Source organism: Oncorhynchus clarkii, chromosome 21 (assembly GCF_045791955.1).
Source record: "Oncorhynchus clarkii lewisi isolate Uvic-CL-2024 chromosome 21, UVic_Ocla_1.0, whole genome shotgun sequence".
Classification (NCBI taxonomy): domain Eukaryota; kingdom Metazoa; phylum Chordata; class Actinopteri; order Salmoniformes; family Salmonidae; genus Oncorhynchus; species Oncorhynchus clarkii.
In genome coordinates, this window is record NC_092167.1 from 1,025,813 (window position 1) to 1,040,036 (window position 14,224).

The window sequence follows — 14,224 nt, forward strand, 5'->3', positions numbered from 1 at the left end:
ACAGACAGACAGAGAGAGAGACAGAGAGAGAGACCGACAGAGAGAGAGACAGACAGAGAGAGAGACAGACAGAGAGAGAAACAGACAGAGAGAAAGACAGACAGAGAGAGAGAGAGATGCTTCCTCCTCTGGCCCCTAATCACCCTTAGACAAACACACTCTCTCACACACACACACACCTTCTTTGAGTTGGATAACAGGAGTTGTAACAATCATTCCTGTCAGAGCTCATCAGTGACATCACGTTCATATGGACGGAGGCTTTAGTGAGAGCTGAAGGTGAAGTATAGCATGAATAGAACTAGTGTAGCATGCATAGAACTAGTGTAGCATGCATAGAACTAGTGTAGCATGCATAGAACTAGTGTAGCATGCATAGAACTAGTGTAGCATGCATAGAACTAGTGTAGCATGCATAGAACTAGTATAGCATGCATAGAACTAGTATAGCATGGATAGAACTAGTATAGCATGCATAGAACTAGTATAGCATGCATAGAACTATTATAGCATGCATAGAACTAGTTTAGCATGGATAGAACTAGTATAGCATGCATAGAACTGGGCTTGCATCCCAAATGGCACCCTATTCCCTTTATAGTGGCCCACAGGGCTCAAAAGTAGTGCACTGCATAGGGAACACACTTCCATTTGGGGATGCACCCCTGATCAATACATTTCAGCTGATTTTTCACTAGTCTGATTAGACAGACAAAATGGTGATTCTACTGAAATGAGGGAGAATGTAGTGGTGTAACTGAGTTGATATAAATGACATATCAGGGCATGAGGGCAACAGGTCAAACAACTGCCGTTTCTATGGTAATGACCACAATAAAGTAGAAGGAAGTAGAGTTACATTAGAAGTGCCCATCCAAGAAGGCTCAATGTCATTGACCACAGATAAAGTGACCTCAAATCACGTTATATAGTAGTAGCAGCTTTGATTGGACTGAAATCGCAAATTCAACAATGACAGGTTTGGAAGGGGTCTGTGATTAACTGCAAGCATTGCAAAGCAGTCACTAGCCTGCTATTCAATGGAGTGGATGTGTGGTCCAAGTCTGGGTTGAAGGGTCTCTTTTCCAGGCTTAAATAGATAAACATTCGACATGGGTCATGCTGTCAATTCAGCATGACTTCAGTGAATTCAAAACAACTGGGAACTCGGACATGGGAATTGTGAGACTTCAGTGAGTTCAAGACAACTGGAAACTCGGACCTGGGAAATGTGAGACTTCAGAGAGTTCAAAACAACTGGAAACTCGGACCTGGGAAATGTGAGACTTCAGTGAGTTCAAAACAACTGGAAACTCGGACCTGGGAAATGTGAGACTTCAGTGAGTTCAAAACAACTGGAAACTCGGACCTGGGAAATGTGGGAATTCAGTGAGTTCAAAACAACTGGAAACTCGGACCTGGGAAATGTGGGACTTCAGTGAGTTCAAAACAACTGGAAACTCAGACCTGGGAAATGTGAGACTTCGGTGAGTTCAAGACAACTGGAAACTCGGACCTGGGAAATGTGAGACTTCAGTGAGTTCAAAACAACTGGAAACTCGGACCTGGGAAATGTGAGACTTCAGTGAGTTCAAAACAACTGGGAACTCGGACATGGGAAATGTGAGACTTCAGTGAGTTCAAAACAACTGGAAACTCGGAACCTGGGAAATGTGGGACTTCAGTGAGTTCAAAACAACTGGGAACGTTTTGAACAGTCATCCAACTCTGAATTCCAAGTCGGGAACTTCAGTGATCTGTTAATACCACTGGTGAGGAAACATTAACATCAGTGATCTGTTAATACCACTGGTGAGGAAACATTAACATCAGTGATCTGTTAATACCACTGGTGAGGTAACATTAACGTGGACATCAGTGATCTGTTAATACCACTGGTGAGGAAACATTAACGTGGACATCAGTGATCTGTTAATACCACTGGTGAGGAAACATTAACATCAGTGATCTGTTAATACCACTGGTGAGGAAACATTAACGTGGACATCAGTGATCTGTTAATACCACTGGTGAGGAAACATTAACGTGGACATCAGTGATCTGTTAATACCACTGGTGAGGAAACATTAACGTGGACATCAGTGATCTGTTAATACCACTGGTGAGGAAACATTAACGTGGACATCAGTGATCTGTTAATACCACTGGTGAGGAAACATTAACGTGGACTTCAGTGATCTGTTAATACCACTGGTGAGGAAACATTAACGTGGACATCAGTGATCTGTTAATACCACTGGTGAGGAAACATTAACATCAGTGATCTGTTAATACCACTGGTGAGGAAACATTAACGTGGACATCAGTGATCTGTTAATACCACTGGTGAGGAAACATTAACGTGGACATCAGTGATCTGTTAATACCACTGGTGAGGAAACATTAACATCAGTGATCTGTTAATACCACTGGTGAGGAAACATTAACGTGGACATCAGTGATCTGTTAATACCACTGGTGAGGAAACATTAACGTGGACATCAGTGATCTGTTAATACCACTGGTGAGGAAACATTAACATCAGTGATCTGTTAATACCACTGGTGAGGAAACATTAACATCAGTGATCTGTTAATACCACTGGTGAGGAAACATTAACGTGGACATCAGTGATCTGTTAATACCACTGGTGAGGAAACATTAACGTGGACATCAGTGATCTGTTAATACCACTGGTGAGGAAACATTAACGTGGACATCAGTGATCTGTTAATACCACTGGTGAGGAAACATTAACGTGGACTTCAGTGATCTGTTAATACCACTGGTGAGGAAACATTAACGTGGACATCAGTGATCTGTTAATACCACTGGTGAGGAAACATTAACATCAGTGATCTGTTAATACCACTGGTGAGGAAACATTAACGTGGACATCAGTGATCTGTTAATACCACTGGTGAGGAAACATTAACATCAGTGATCTGTTAATACCACTGGTGAGGAAACATTAACGTGGACATCAGTGATCTGTTAATACCACTGGTGAGGAAACATTAACGTGGACATCAGTGATCTGTTAATACCACTGGTGAGGAAACATTAACGTGGACATCAGTGATCTGTTAATACCACTGGTGAGGAAACATTAACGTGGACATCAGTGATCTGTTAATACCACTGGTGAGGAAACATTAACATCAGTGATCTGTTAATACCACTGGTGAGGAAACATTAACGTGGACATCAGTGATCTGTTAATACCACTGGTGAGGAAACATTAACGTGGACATCAGTGATCTGTTAATACCACTGGTGAGGAAACATTAACGTGGACTTCAGTGATCTGTTAATACCACTGGTGAGGAAACATTAACGTGGACATCAGTGATCTGTTAATACCACTGGTGAGGAAACATTAACGTGGACTTCAGTGATCTGTTAATACCACTGGTGAGGAAACATTAACGTGGACATCAGTGATCTGTTAATACCACTGGTGAGGAAACATTAACATCAGTGATCTGTTAATACCACTGGTGAGGAAACATTAACGTGGACATCAGTGATCTGTTAATACCACTGGTGAGGAAACATTAACGTGGACATCAGTGATCTGTTAATACCACTGGTGAGGAAACATTAACATCAGTGATCTGTTAATACCACTGGTGAGGAAACATTAACATCAGTGATCTGTTAATACCACTGGTGAGGAAACATTAACATCAGTGATCTGTTAATACCACTGGTGAGGAAACATTAACGTGGACATCAGTGATCTGTTAATACCACTGGTGAGGAAACATTAACGTGGACATCAGTGATCTGTTAATACCACTGGTGAGGAAACATTAACGTGGACATCAGTGATCTGTTAATACCACTGGTGAGGAAACATTAACGTGGACTTCAGTGATCTGTTAATACCACTGGTGAGGAAACATTAACGTGGACATCAGTGATCTGTTAATACCACTGGTGAGGAAACATTAACATCAGTGATCTGTTAATACCACTGGTGAGGAAACATTAACGTGGACATCAGTGATCTGTTAATACCACTGGTGAGGAAACATTAACGTGGACATCAGTGATCTGTTAATACCACTGGTGAGGAAACATTAACATCAGTGATCTGTTAATACCACTGGTGAGGAAACATTAACATCAGTGATCTGTTAATACCACTGGTGAGGAAACATTAACGTGGACATCAGTGATCTGTTAATACCACTGGTGAGGAAACATTAACATCAGTGATCTGTTAATACCACTGGTGAGGAAACATTAACGTGGACATCAGTGATCTGTTAATACCACTGGTGAGGAAACATTAACATCAGTGATCTGTTAATACCACTGGTGAGGAAACATTAACGTGGACATCAGTGATCTGTTAATACCACTGGTGAGGAAACATTAACGTGGACATCAGTGATCTGTTAATACCACTGGTGAGGAAACATTAACGTGGACTTCAGTGATCTGTTAATACCACTGGTGAGGAAACATTAACGTGGACATCAGTGATCTGTTAATACCACTGGTGAGGAAACATTAACGTGGACTTCAGTGATCTGTTAATACCACTGGTGAGGAAACATTAACGTGGACATCAGTGATCTGTTAATACCACTGGTGAGGAAACATTAACATCAGTGATCTGTTAATACCACTGGTGAGGAAACATTAACGTGGACATCAGTGATCTGTTAATACCACTGGTGAGGAAACATTAACGTGGACATCAGTGATCTGTTAATACCACTGGTGAGGAAACATTAACATCAGTGATCTGTTAATACCACTGGTGAGGAAACATTAACATCAGTGATCTGTTAATACCACTGGTGAGGAAACATTAACGTGGACATCAGTGATCTGTTAATACCACTGGTGAGGAAACATTAACATCAGTGATCTGTTAATACCACTGGTGAGGAAACATTAACGTGGACATCAGTGATCTGTTAATACCACTGGTGAGGAAACATTAACATCAGTGATCTGTTAATACCACTGGTGAGGAAACATTAACGTGGACATCAGTGATCTGTTAATACCACTGGTGAGGAAACATTAACGTGGACATCAGTGATCTGTTAATACCACTGGTGAGGAAACATTAACATCAGTGATCTGTTAATACCACTGGTGAGGAAACATTAACATCAGTGATCTGTTAATACCACTGGTGAGGAAACATTAACATCAGTGATCTGTTAATACCACTGGTGAGGAAACATTAACGTGGACATCAGTGATCTGTTAATACCACTGGTGAGGAAACATTAACATCAGTGATCTGTTAATACCACTGGTGAGGAAACATTAACGTGGACATCAGTGATCTGTTAATACCACTGGTGAGGAAACATTAACATCAGTGATCTGTTAATACCACTGGTGAGGAAACATTAACGTGGACATCAGTGATCTGTTAATACCACTGGTGAGGAAACATTAACATCAGTGATCTGTTAATACCACTGGTGAGGAAACATTAACGTGGACATCAGTGATCTGTTAATACCACTGGTGAGGAAACATTAACGTGGACATCAGTGATCTGTTAATACCACTGGTGAGGAAACATTAACATCAGTGATCTGTTAATACCACTGGTGAGGAAACATTAACGTGGACATCAGTGATCTGTTAATACCACTGGTGAGGAAACATTAACGTGGACATCAGTGATCTGTTAATACCACTGGTGAGGAAACATTAACATCAGTGATCTGTTAATACCACTGGTGAGGAAACATTAACATCAAGTGATCTGTTAATACCACTGGTGAGGAAACATTAACATCAGTGATCTGTTAATACCACTGGTGAGGAAACATTAACATCAGTGATCTGTTAATACCACTGGTGATGGAAACTTTCATGTGGGAAGAACAATGGATTCATGATTCTATTTGCTTGTGTAGGACACACGTGCACACACGCATGCACACGCACACACACACACACACACACACACACACACACACACACACACACACACACACACACACACACACACACACACACACACACACACACACACACATACACTCGTGAGAGAAAGGCGAGGGAGGGCATTGAATTGGACACGTGAAAAAGAGTACTTGGAGTAACTTCATTAACGCTGTCTGACCTTGATCCCTAGGCAGAGGAGGAAGAGGAGGAGGAGGAGGGTGAGGAGGAGGAGGGTGAGCAATGCTTCGCTGAGTCATAGCTACTCCAGTACTCCTATCTTACTGATGAGAGCCTGCTCTTTCAGGGCCTGTATAAAATGCCACATAATGGACTCACTTTCTGAGGGCCTGTTTACAAAGCCGCGTGACAACCATTGACCTTTTCCCTCTCGCTCCCTCTCTGTCATCCATCTGTCACGTCTGAGTGGGTGAAGAAACAGTGTGGTTCCCCTCATCATATGTCCAGATGTTATGGAGGAGGATGGACTATAGAGAACCGGTATCAAACCCTGTTAGTGCCTGGTCTAGGGAGAGACCACTGGGGCCCTATTAGTGCCTGGTCTAGGGAGAGACCACTGGGGCCCTATTAGTGCCTGGTTTAGGGAGAGACCACTGGGGCCCTGTTAGTGCCTGGTCTAGGAAGAGACCCATAGACCACTGGGGCCCAGTTAGTGCCTGGTCTAGGGACAGACCCAGAGACCACTGTGTCCCTGTTAGTGCCTGCTCTAGGGAGAGACAACTGGGGCCCTGTTAGTGCCTGCTCTAGGGAGAGACAACTGGGTCCCTGTTAGTGCCTGCTCTAGGGAGAGACAACTGGGGCCCTGTTAGTGCCTGCTCTAGGGAGAGACAACTGGGGCCCTGTTAGTGCCTGCTCTAGGGTGAGACCCAGAGACAACTGGGGCCCTGTTAGTGCCTGCTCTAGGGAGAGACAACTGGGTGCCTGTTAGTGCCTGCTCTAGGGAGAGACCCAGAGACCACCAAAAGCTTGAAGTTCCTTGGCGTGCACATCACAGAGTACCTGAAATGGTCCCTTCACACGACAGCGTGGTGAAGAAGGTGCAATAGTGCCTCTTCAGCCTCAGGAGGCTGAGGAAATGATTCTTGCCCCCTAAGACCGTCGCAAACCTCTACAGATGCACCATTGAGAGCATCCTGTCGGGCTGCGTCACCGCCTGGTACGGCGACTTCTCCGCCCTCAACCACATGGTTCTCCAGAGGGTGGTGCGGGTAGCCCACAACATCACCGGGGGTTCACACTGCCTGCCCTTCAGGAAATCTACAGCACCCGGTGTTACAGGAAGGACAAGAAGATAATCAAGGACCTCAGCCACCAGAGTCACGGACTGTTCACCCTGCTACCATCTAGAAGATCATCAAGGACCTCAGCCACCAGAGTCACGGACTGTTCACCCTGCTACCATCTAGAAGATCATCGAGGACCTCAGCCACCAGAGTCACGGACTGTTCACCCTGCTACCATCTAGAAGATCATCGAGGACCTCAGCCACCAGAGTCACGGACTGTTCACCCTGCTACCATCTAGAAGATCATCGAGGACCTCAGCCACCAGAGTCACGGACTGTTCACCCTGCTACCATCTAGAAGATCATCAAGGACCTCAGCCAACAGAGTCACGGCCTGTTCATCCTGCTACCATCTGGAAAGTGGAGACACTACAGGTGCATCAAAGCTGGGACCGAGAGACTGAAAAAACAGTTTCTATCTCCAGGCCATCAGACTGTTAAACAGCCACCACTAGCCAGCCTCCGCCCAATACCCTGCCCTGAACTATAGTCACTGTTACTAGCCGGGTACCACCCGGTACTCTACCCTGAACCTTAGTCACTGTTACTAGCCGGCTACCACCCGGTACTCTACCCTGCACCTTAGTCACTGTTACTAGCCGGCTACCACCCGGTACTCTACCCTGAACTATAGTCACTGTTACTAGCCGGGTACCACCCGGTACTCTACCCTGAACCTTAGTCACTGCTACTAGCCGGCTACCACCCGGTACTCTACCCTGCACCTTAGTCACTGTTACTAGCCGGCTACCACCCGGTACCCTGCCCTGAACTATAGTCACTGTTACTAGCCAGCTACCACCCGGTACTCTACCCTGACACATTAGAGACTGCTGCCCTATGTTCATAGAGTCATATAACGTTTACATTGTGTCAGGATATGTCACTGAGGGAGAGAGGGTAATGTATAACATTTACATTATGTCAGGATATGTCACTGAGGGAGAGAGGGTAATGTATAACGTTTACATTATGTCAGGATATGTCACTGAGGGAGAGAGGGTAATGTATAACGTTAACATTATGTCAGGATATGTCACTGAGGGAGAGAGGGTAATGTATAACATTTACATTATGTCAGGATATGTCACTGAGGGAGAGAGGGTAATGTATAACATTTACATTATGTCAGGATATGTCACTGAGGGAGAGAGGGTAATGTATAACATTTACATTATGTCAGGATATGTCACTGAGGGAGAGAGGGTAATGTATAACGTTTACATTATGTCAGGATATGTCACTGAGGGAGAGAGGGTAATGTATAACGTTTACATTATGTCAGGATATGTCACTGAGGGAGAGAGGGTAATGTATAACGTTTACATTATGTCAGGATATGTCACTGAGGGAGAGAGGGTAATGTATAACGTTTACATTATGTCAGGATATGTCACTGAGGGAGAGAGGGTAATGTATAACGTTTACATTATGTCAGGATATGTCACTGAGGGAGAGAGGGTAATGTATAACGTTTACATTATGTCAGGATATGTCACTGAGGGAGAGAGGGTAATGTATAACGTTTACATTATGTCAGGATATGTCACTGAGGGAGAGAGGGTAATGTATAACGTTTACATTATGTCAGGATATGTCACTGAGGGAGAGAGGGTAATGTATAACGTTTACATTATGTCAGGATATGTCACTGAGGGAGAGAAGGTAATGTATAACGTTAACATTATGTCAGGATATGTCACTGAGGGAGAGAGGGTAATGTATTACGTTAACATTATGTCAGGATATGTCACTGAGGGAGAGAGGGTAATGTATTACGTTCACATTATGTCAGGATATGTCACTGAGGGAGAGAGGGTAATGTATAACGTTTACATTATGTCAGGATATGTTATTGTCAGACATCAGGGATCCTCTGGGAGGAGAGGAGACACAATCTGGTACCAGTCACCATGACAGCCGTGAGCTGGGGAGGAGTGAGCACTTTGGGGTAGAGGTCAGGTCAGACATCAGGGATCCTCTGGGAGGAGAGGAGACACAGACTGGTACCAGTCACCATGACAGCTGCGAGCTGGGGAGGAGTGAGCACTTTGGGGTAGAGGTCAGGTCAGACGTCAGGGATCCTCTGGGAGGAGAAGAGACACAGACTGGTACCAGTCACCATGACAGCTGTGAGCTGGGGAGGAGTGAGCACTTTGGGGTAGAGGTCAGGTCAGACATCAGTGATCCTCTGGGAGGAGAAGAGACACACACTGGTACCAGGCATCATGACAACCGTGAGCTGGGGAGGAGTGAGCACTTTGGGGTAGAGGTCAGGTCAGACATCAGGGATCCTCTGGGAGGAGAAGAGACACACACTGGTACCAGGCATCATGACAACCGTGAGTTGGGCAGAGAAGCGATCACATGACACCATCCTCTATAGCCACCGTGCTTCTACACCTGCATTGCTTGCTGTTTGGGGTTTTAGGCTGGGTTTCTGTACAGCACTTTGAGATATCAGCTGATGTACGAAGGGCTATATAAATAAATTTGATTTGATTTGATGATGCCGCAGGCATTGATAGAGGGGAGAGAGATCTTCGGATTAGGCATTAAAGGGGGTTGAGGTCAGGTCAGGTCACCTTAAAGGAGAAGGAATGGTTTATTACCCCATCACTTCCTCTTCCTGTCGAACCGTAACAGATGTAAGGGGTTGGCGAGGAGGAGGAGTGCATCTAAACTGGAGTGTATATATACTTGTGTTGGTGGAAACATGTTGTTGTCTGAATACAGCTGTGTCGACACCATCCTACATAACTACTGTCTATAAACACCATCCTACATAACTACTGTCTATACACACCATCCTATATAACTACTGTCTATAAACACCATCCTACATAACTACTGTCTATAAACACCATCCTATATAACTACTGTCTATACACACCATCCTATATAACTACTGTCTATACACACCATCCTATATAACTACTGTCTATACACACCATCCTATATAACTACTGTCTATAAACACCATCCTACATAACTACTGTCTATACACACCATCCTATATAACTACTGTCTATACACACCATCCTGTATAACTACTGTCTATACACACCATCCTATATAACTACTGTCTATACACACCATCCTATATAACTACTGTCTATACACACCATCCTATATAACTACTGTCTATACACACCATCCTATATAACTACTGTCTATACACACCATCCTATATAACTACTGTCTATACACACCATCCTATATAACTACTGTCTATACACACCATCCTACATAACTACTGTCTATACACACCATCCTATATAACTACTGTCTATACACACCATCCTGTATAACTACTGTCTATACACACCATCCTATATAACTACTGTCTATACACACCATCCTATATAACTACTGTCTATACACACCATCCTATATAACTACTGTCTATACACACCATCCTATATAACTACTGTCTATACACACCATCCTATATAACTACTGTCTATACACACCATCCTATATAACTACTGTCTATACACACCATCCTATATAACTACTGTCTATACACACCATCCTATATAACTACTGTCTATACACACCATCCTATATAACTACTGTCTATACACACCATCCTATATAACTACTGTCTATACACACCATCCTTTATAACTACTGTCTATACACACCATCCTATATAACTACTGTCTATACACACCATCCTATATAACTACTGTCTATACACACCATCCTTTATAACTACTGTCTATACATACCATCCTATATAACTACTGTCTATACACACCATCCTATATAACTACTGTCTATACACACCATCCTTTATAACTACTGTCTATACACACCATCCTATATAACTACTGTCTATACACACCATCCTTTATAACTACTGTCTATACACACCATCCTATATAACTACTGTCTATACACACCATCCTATATAACTACTGTCTATACATACCATCCTATATAACTACTGTCTATACACACCATCCTATATAACTACTGTCTATACACACCATCCTTTATAACTACTGTCTATACACACCATCCTATATAACTACTGTCTATACACACCATCCTATATAACTACTGTCTATACACACCATCCTGTATAACTACTGTCTATACTGTCTATACACACCATCCTATAACTACTGTCTATACACACCATCCTATATAACTACTGTCTATACACACCATCCTATATAACTACTGTCTATACACACCATCCTATATAACTACTGTCTATACTGTCTATACACACCATCCTATATAACTACTGTCTATACTGTCTATACACACTATCCTATATAACTACTCTCTATACACACTATCCTATATAACTACTGTCTATACACACCATCCTATATAACTACTGTCTATACACACCATCCTATATAACTACTGTCTATACACACCATCCTATATAACTACTGTCTATACACACCATCCTATATAACTACTGTCTATACACACCATCCTATATAACTACTGTCTATACACACCATCCTATATAACTACTGTCTATAAACACCATCCTATATAACTACTGTCTATACACACCATCCTATATAACTACTGTCTATACACACCATCCTATATAACTACTGTCTATACTGTCTATACACACCATCCTATATAACTACTGTCTATACACACCATCCTATATAACTACTGTCTATACTGTCTATACACACTATCCTATATAACTACTCTCTATACACACTATCCTATATAACTACTGTCTATACACACCATCCTATATAACTACTGTCTATAGAGACCATCCTATATAACTACTGTCTATACACACCATCCTATATAACTAGTATATCTACTGCTGTTCATATCATTCCTAGTATATCTACTGCTGTACATATCATTCCAAGTATATCTACTGGATCACTGTTACAGTGTTATTTGGGTTGTTCATTTGGATCACTGTTACAGTGCTATTTAGGATGTTCATTTGGATCGCTATTACAGTGCTATTTAGGATGTTCATTTGGATCACTGTTACAGTGTTATTTGGGTTGTTCATTTGGATTACTGTTACGGTGCTATTTGGGTTGTTCATTTGGATCACTGTTACGGTGCTATTTGGGTTGTTCATTTGGATCACTGTTACGGTGCTATTTGGGTTGTTCATTTGGATCACTGTTACAGTGCTATTTGGGTTGTTCATTTGGATCACTGTTACAGTGCTATTTGGGTTGTTCATTTGGATCACTGTTACAGTGTTATTTGGGTTGTTCATTTGGATTACTGTTACAGTGTTATTTGGGTTGTTCATTTGGATTATTGTTACAGTGTTATTTGGGTTGTTCATTTGGATTACTGTTACAGTGTTATTTGGTTTGTTCATTTGGATTACTGTTACAGTGTTATTTGGGTTGTTCATTTGGATTTGTTACGACATTTCTTGATTCAGATTTGTTGATTTTTTTTTATGTACTTGCTTGACATTTTACTGTATCGTTAAGAGCTCGTAACATAACCTCTGCTGAACTGTGTACGTGACCAATAAGCTTTGATTTGATAGGAAATACAGAGACATGCCATATCAGCTGTTGATTTTAATGAAGCCTTCCTGATAACTACTTAGGGGACTCTGGGAGATTCTCTCACTCTATTGTGTGTGTGTGTGTGTGTGTGTGTGTGTGTGTGTGTGTGTGTGTGTGTGTGTGTGTGTGTGTGTGTGTCCTCTGACTATTCTCCCTTTACACTGTGTGTGAGTATCAGTATAACAACCCTACTGCCAGTACATTATCGTAGCTTCACCAGGATTTTCATGGTATCAGCTCCATTTCCCAACAATACACTTCCTCTTTCAGAACACGCTCCTCTCCTGCTCTCTGACAGGAAGTGACTAGGCCTCTCCCCTTACCCCTCAGCTCACTCTCGGATCCCCCCGGCCAGCGGTTGGTTGCCGTGGCCAACCAGACGCTGTGTCCCTGTAAGTCCGTCAGGGAAGATGAGGCCTGTCGACGAGCGAGGCCTGTCGACGAGCACCGCTAATCAGCAACATTCCAGAACTCTCCGGAAGACGGGAAACAAACATTCTCTCCGTCGTTCATTCCTGTAGTTTAATTATACTGTTCTGTTGACGGAGGCCCCTTATCAACAGATCTCGAACAGTGTTCCTCCTGTTGCTACAGTCCCTCTTTTAACAGACAGCTAATTACCATATTAAGGCTTTATGAGGGCATTCATGAAGAGCACTACATACATGCTTCACAAATCATTATAAGCCAAGTCGTAGCCTACATGGGTGATCCAAAGGCTCCTTACAGCTGGTATTTTGTCGTGGCATAAGAGCTTTAGACCTACTTCATATAAACGGTTGGATTTCACTACATCTATGACCTACTTTTACTTTGACTAGATGTCTAGTAGGATGTTTAGTAGGATGTCTAGTAGGAGGACTAGTAGGATGTCTAGTAGGATGTTTAGTAGGATGTCTAGTAGGATGTTTAGTAGGATGTCTAGTAGGATGTCTAGTAGGATGTTTAGTAGGATGTCTAGTAGGATGTCTAGTAGGATGTCTAGTAGGATGTTTAGTATGATGTCTAGTAGGATGTCTAGTAGGATATCTAGTAGGATATCTAGTAGGATGTCTAGTAGGATGTCTAGTAGGATGTCTATTAGGATATCTAGTGGGATGTCTAGTAGGATGTCTAGTAGGATGTCTATTGGGATATCTAGTAGGATGTCTAGTAGGATGTCTAGTAGAATGTCTAGTAGAATGTCTAGTAGGATGTTTGGTAGGATGTCTGGTAGGATGTTTGGTATGATGTTTAGTAGGATGTTTGGTATGATGTTTAGTAGGATGTCTAGTAGGATGTTTAGTAGGATGTCTAGTAGGATGTCTAGTAGGATGTTTGGTAGGATGTCTGGTAGGATGTCTAGTAGGATGTTTAGTATGATGTCTAGTAGGATGTCTAGTGGGATGTTTAGTAGGATGTCTGGTCGGATGTCTAGTAGGATGTCTAGTAGGATGTCTAGTAGGAT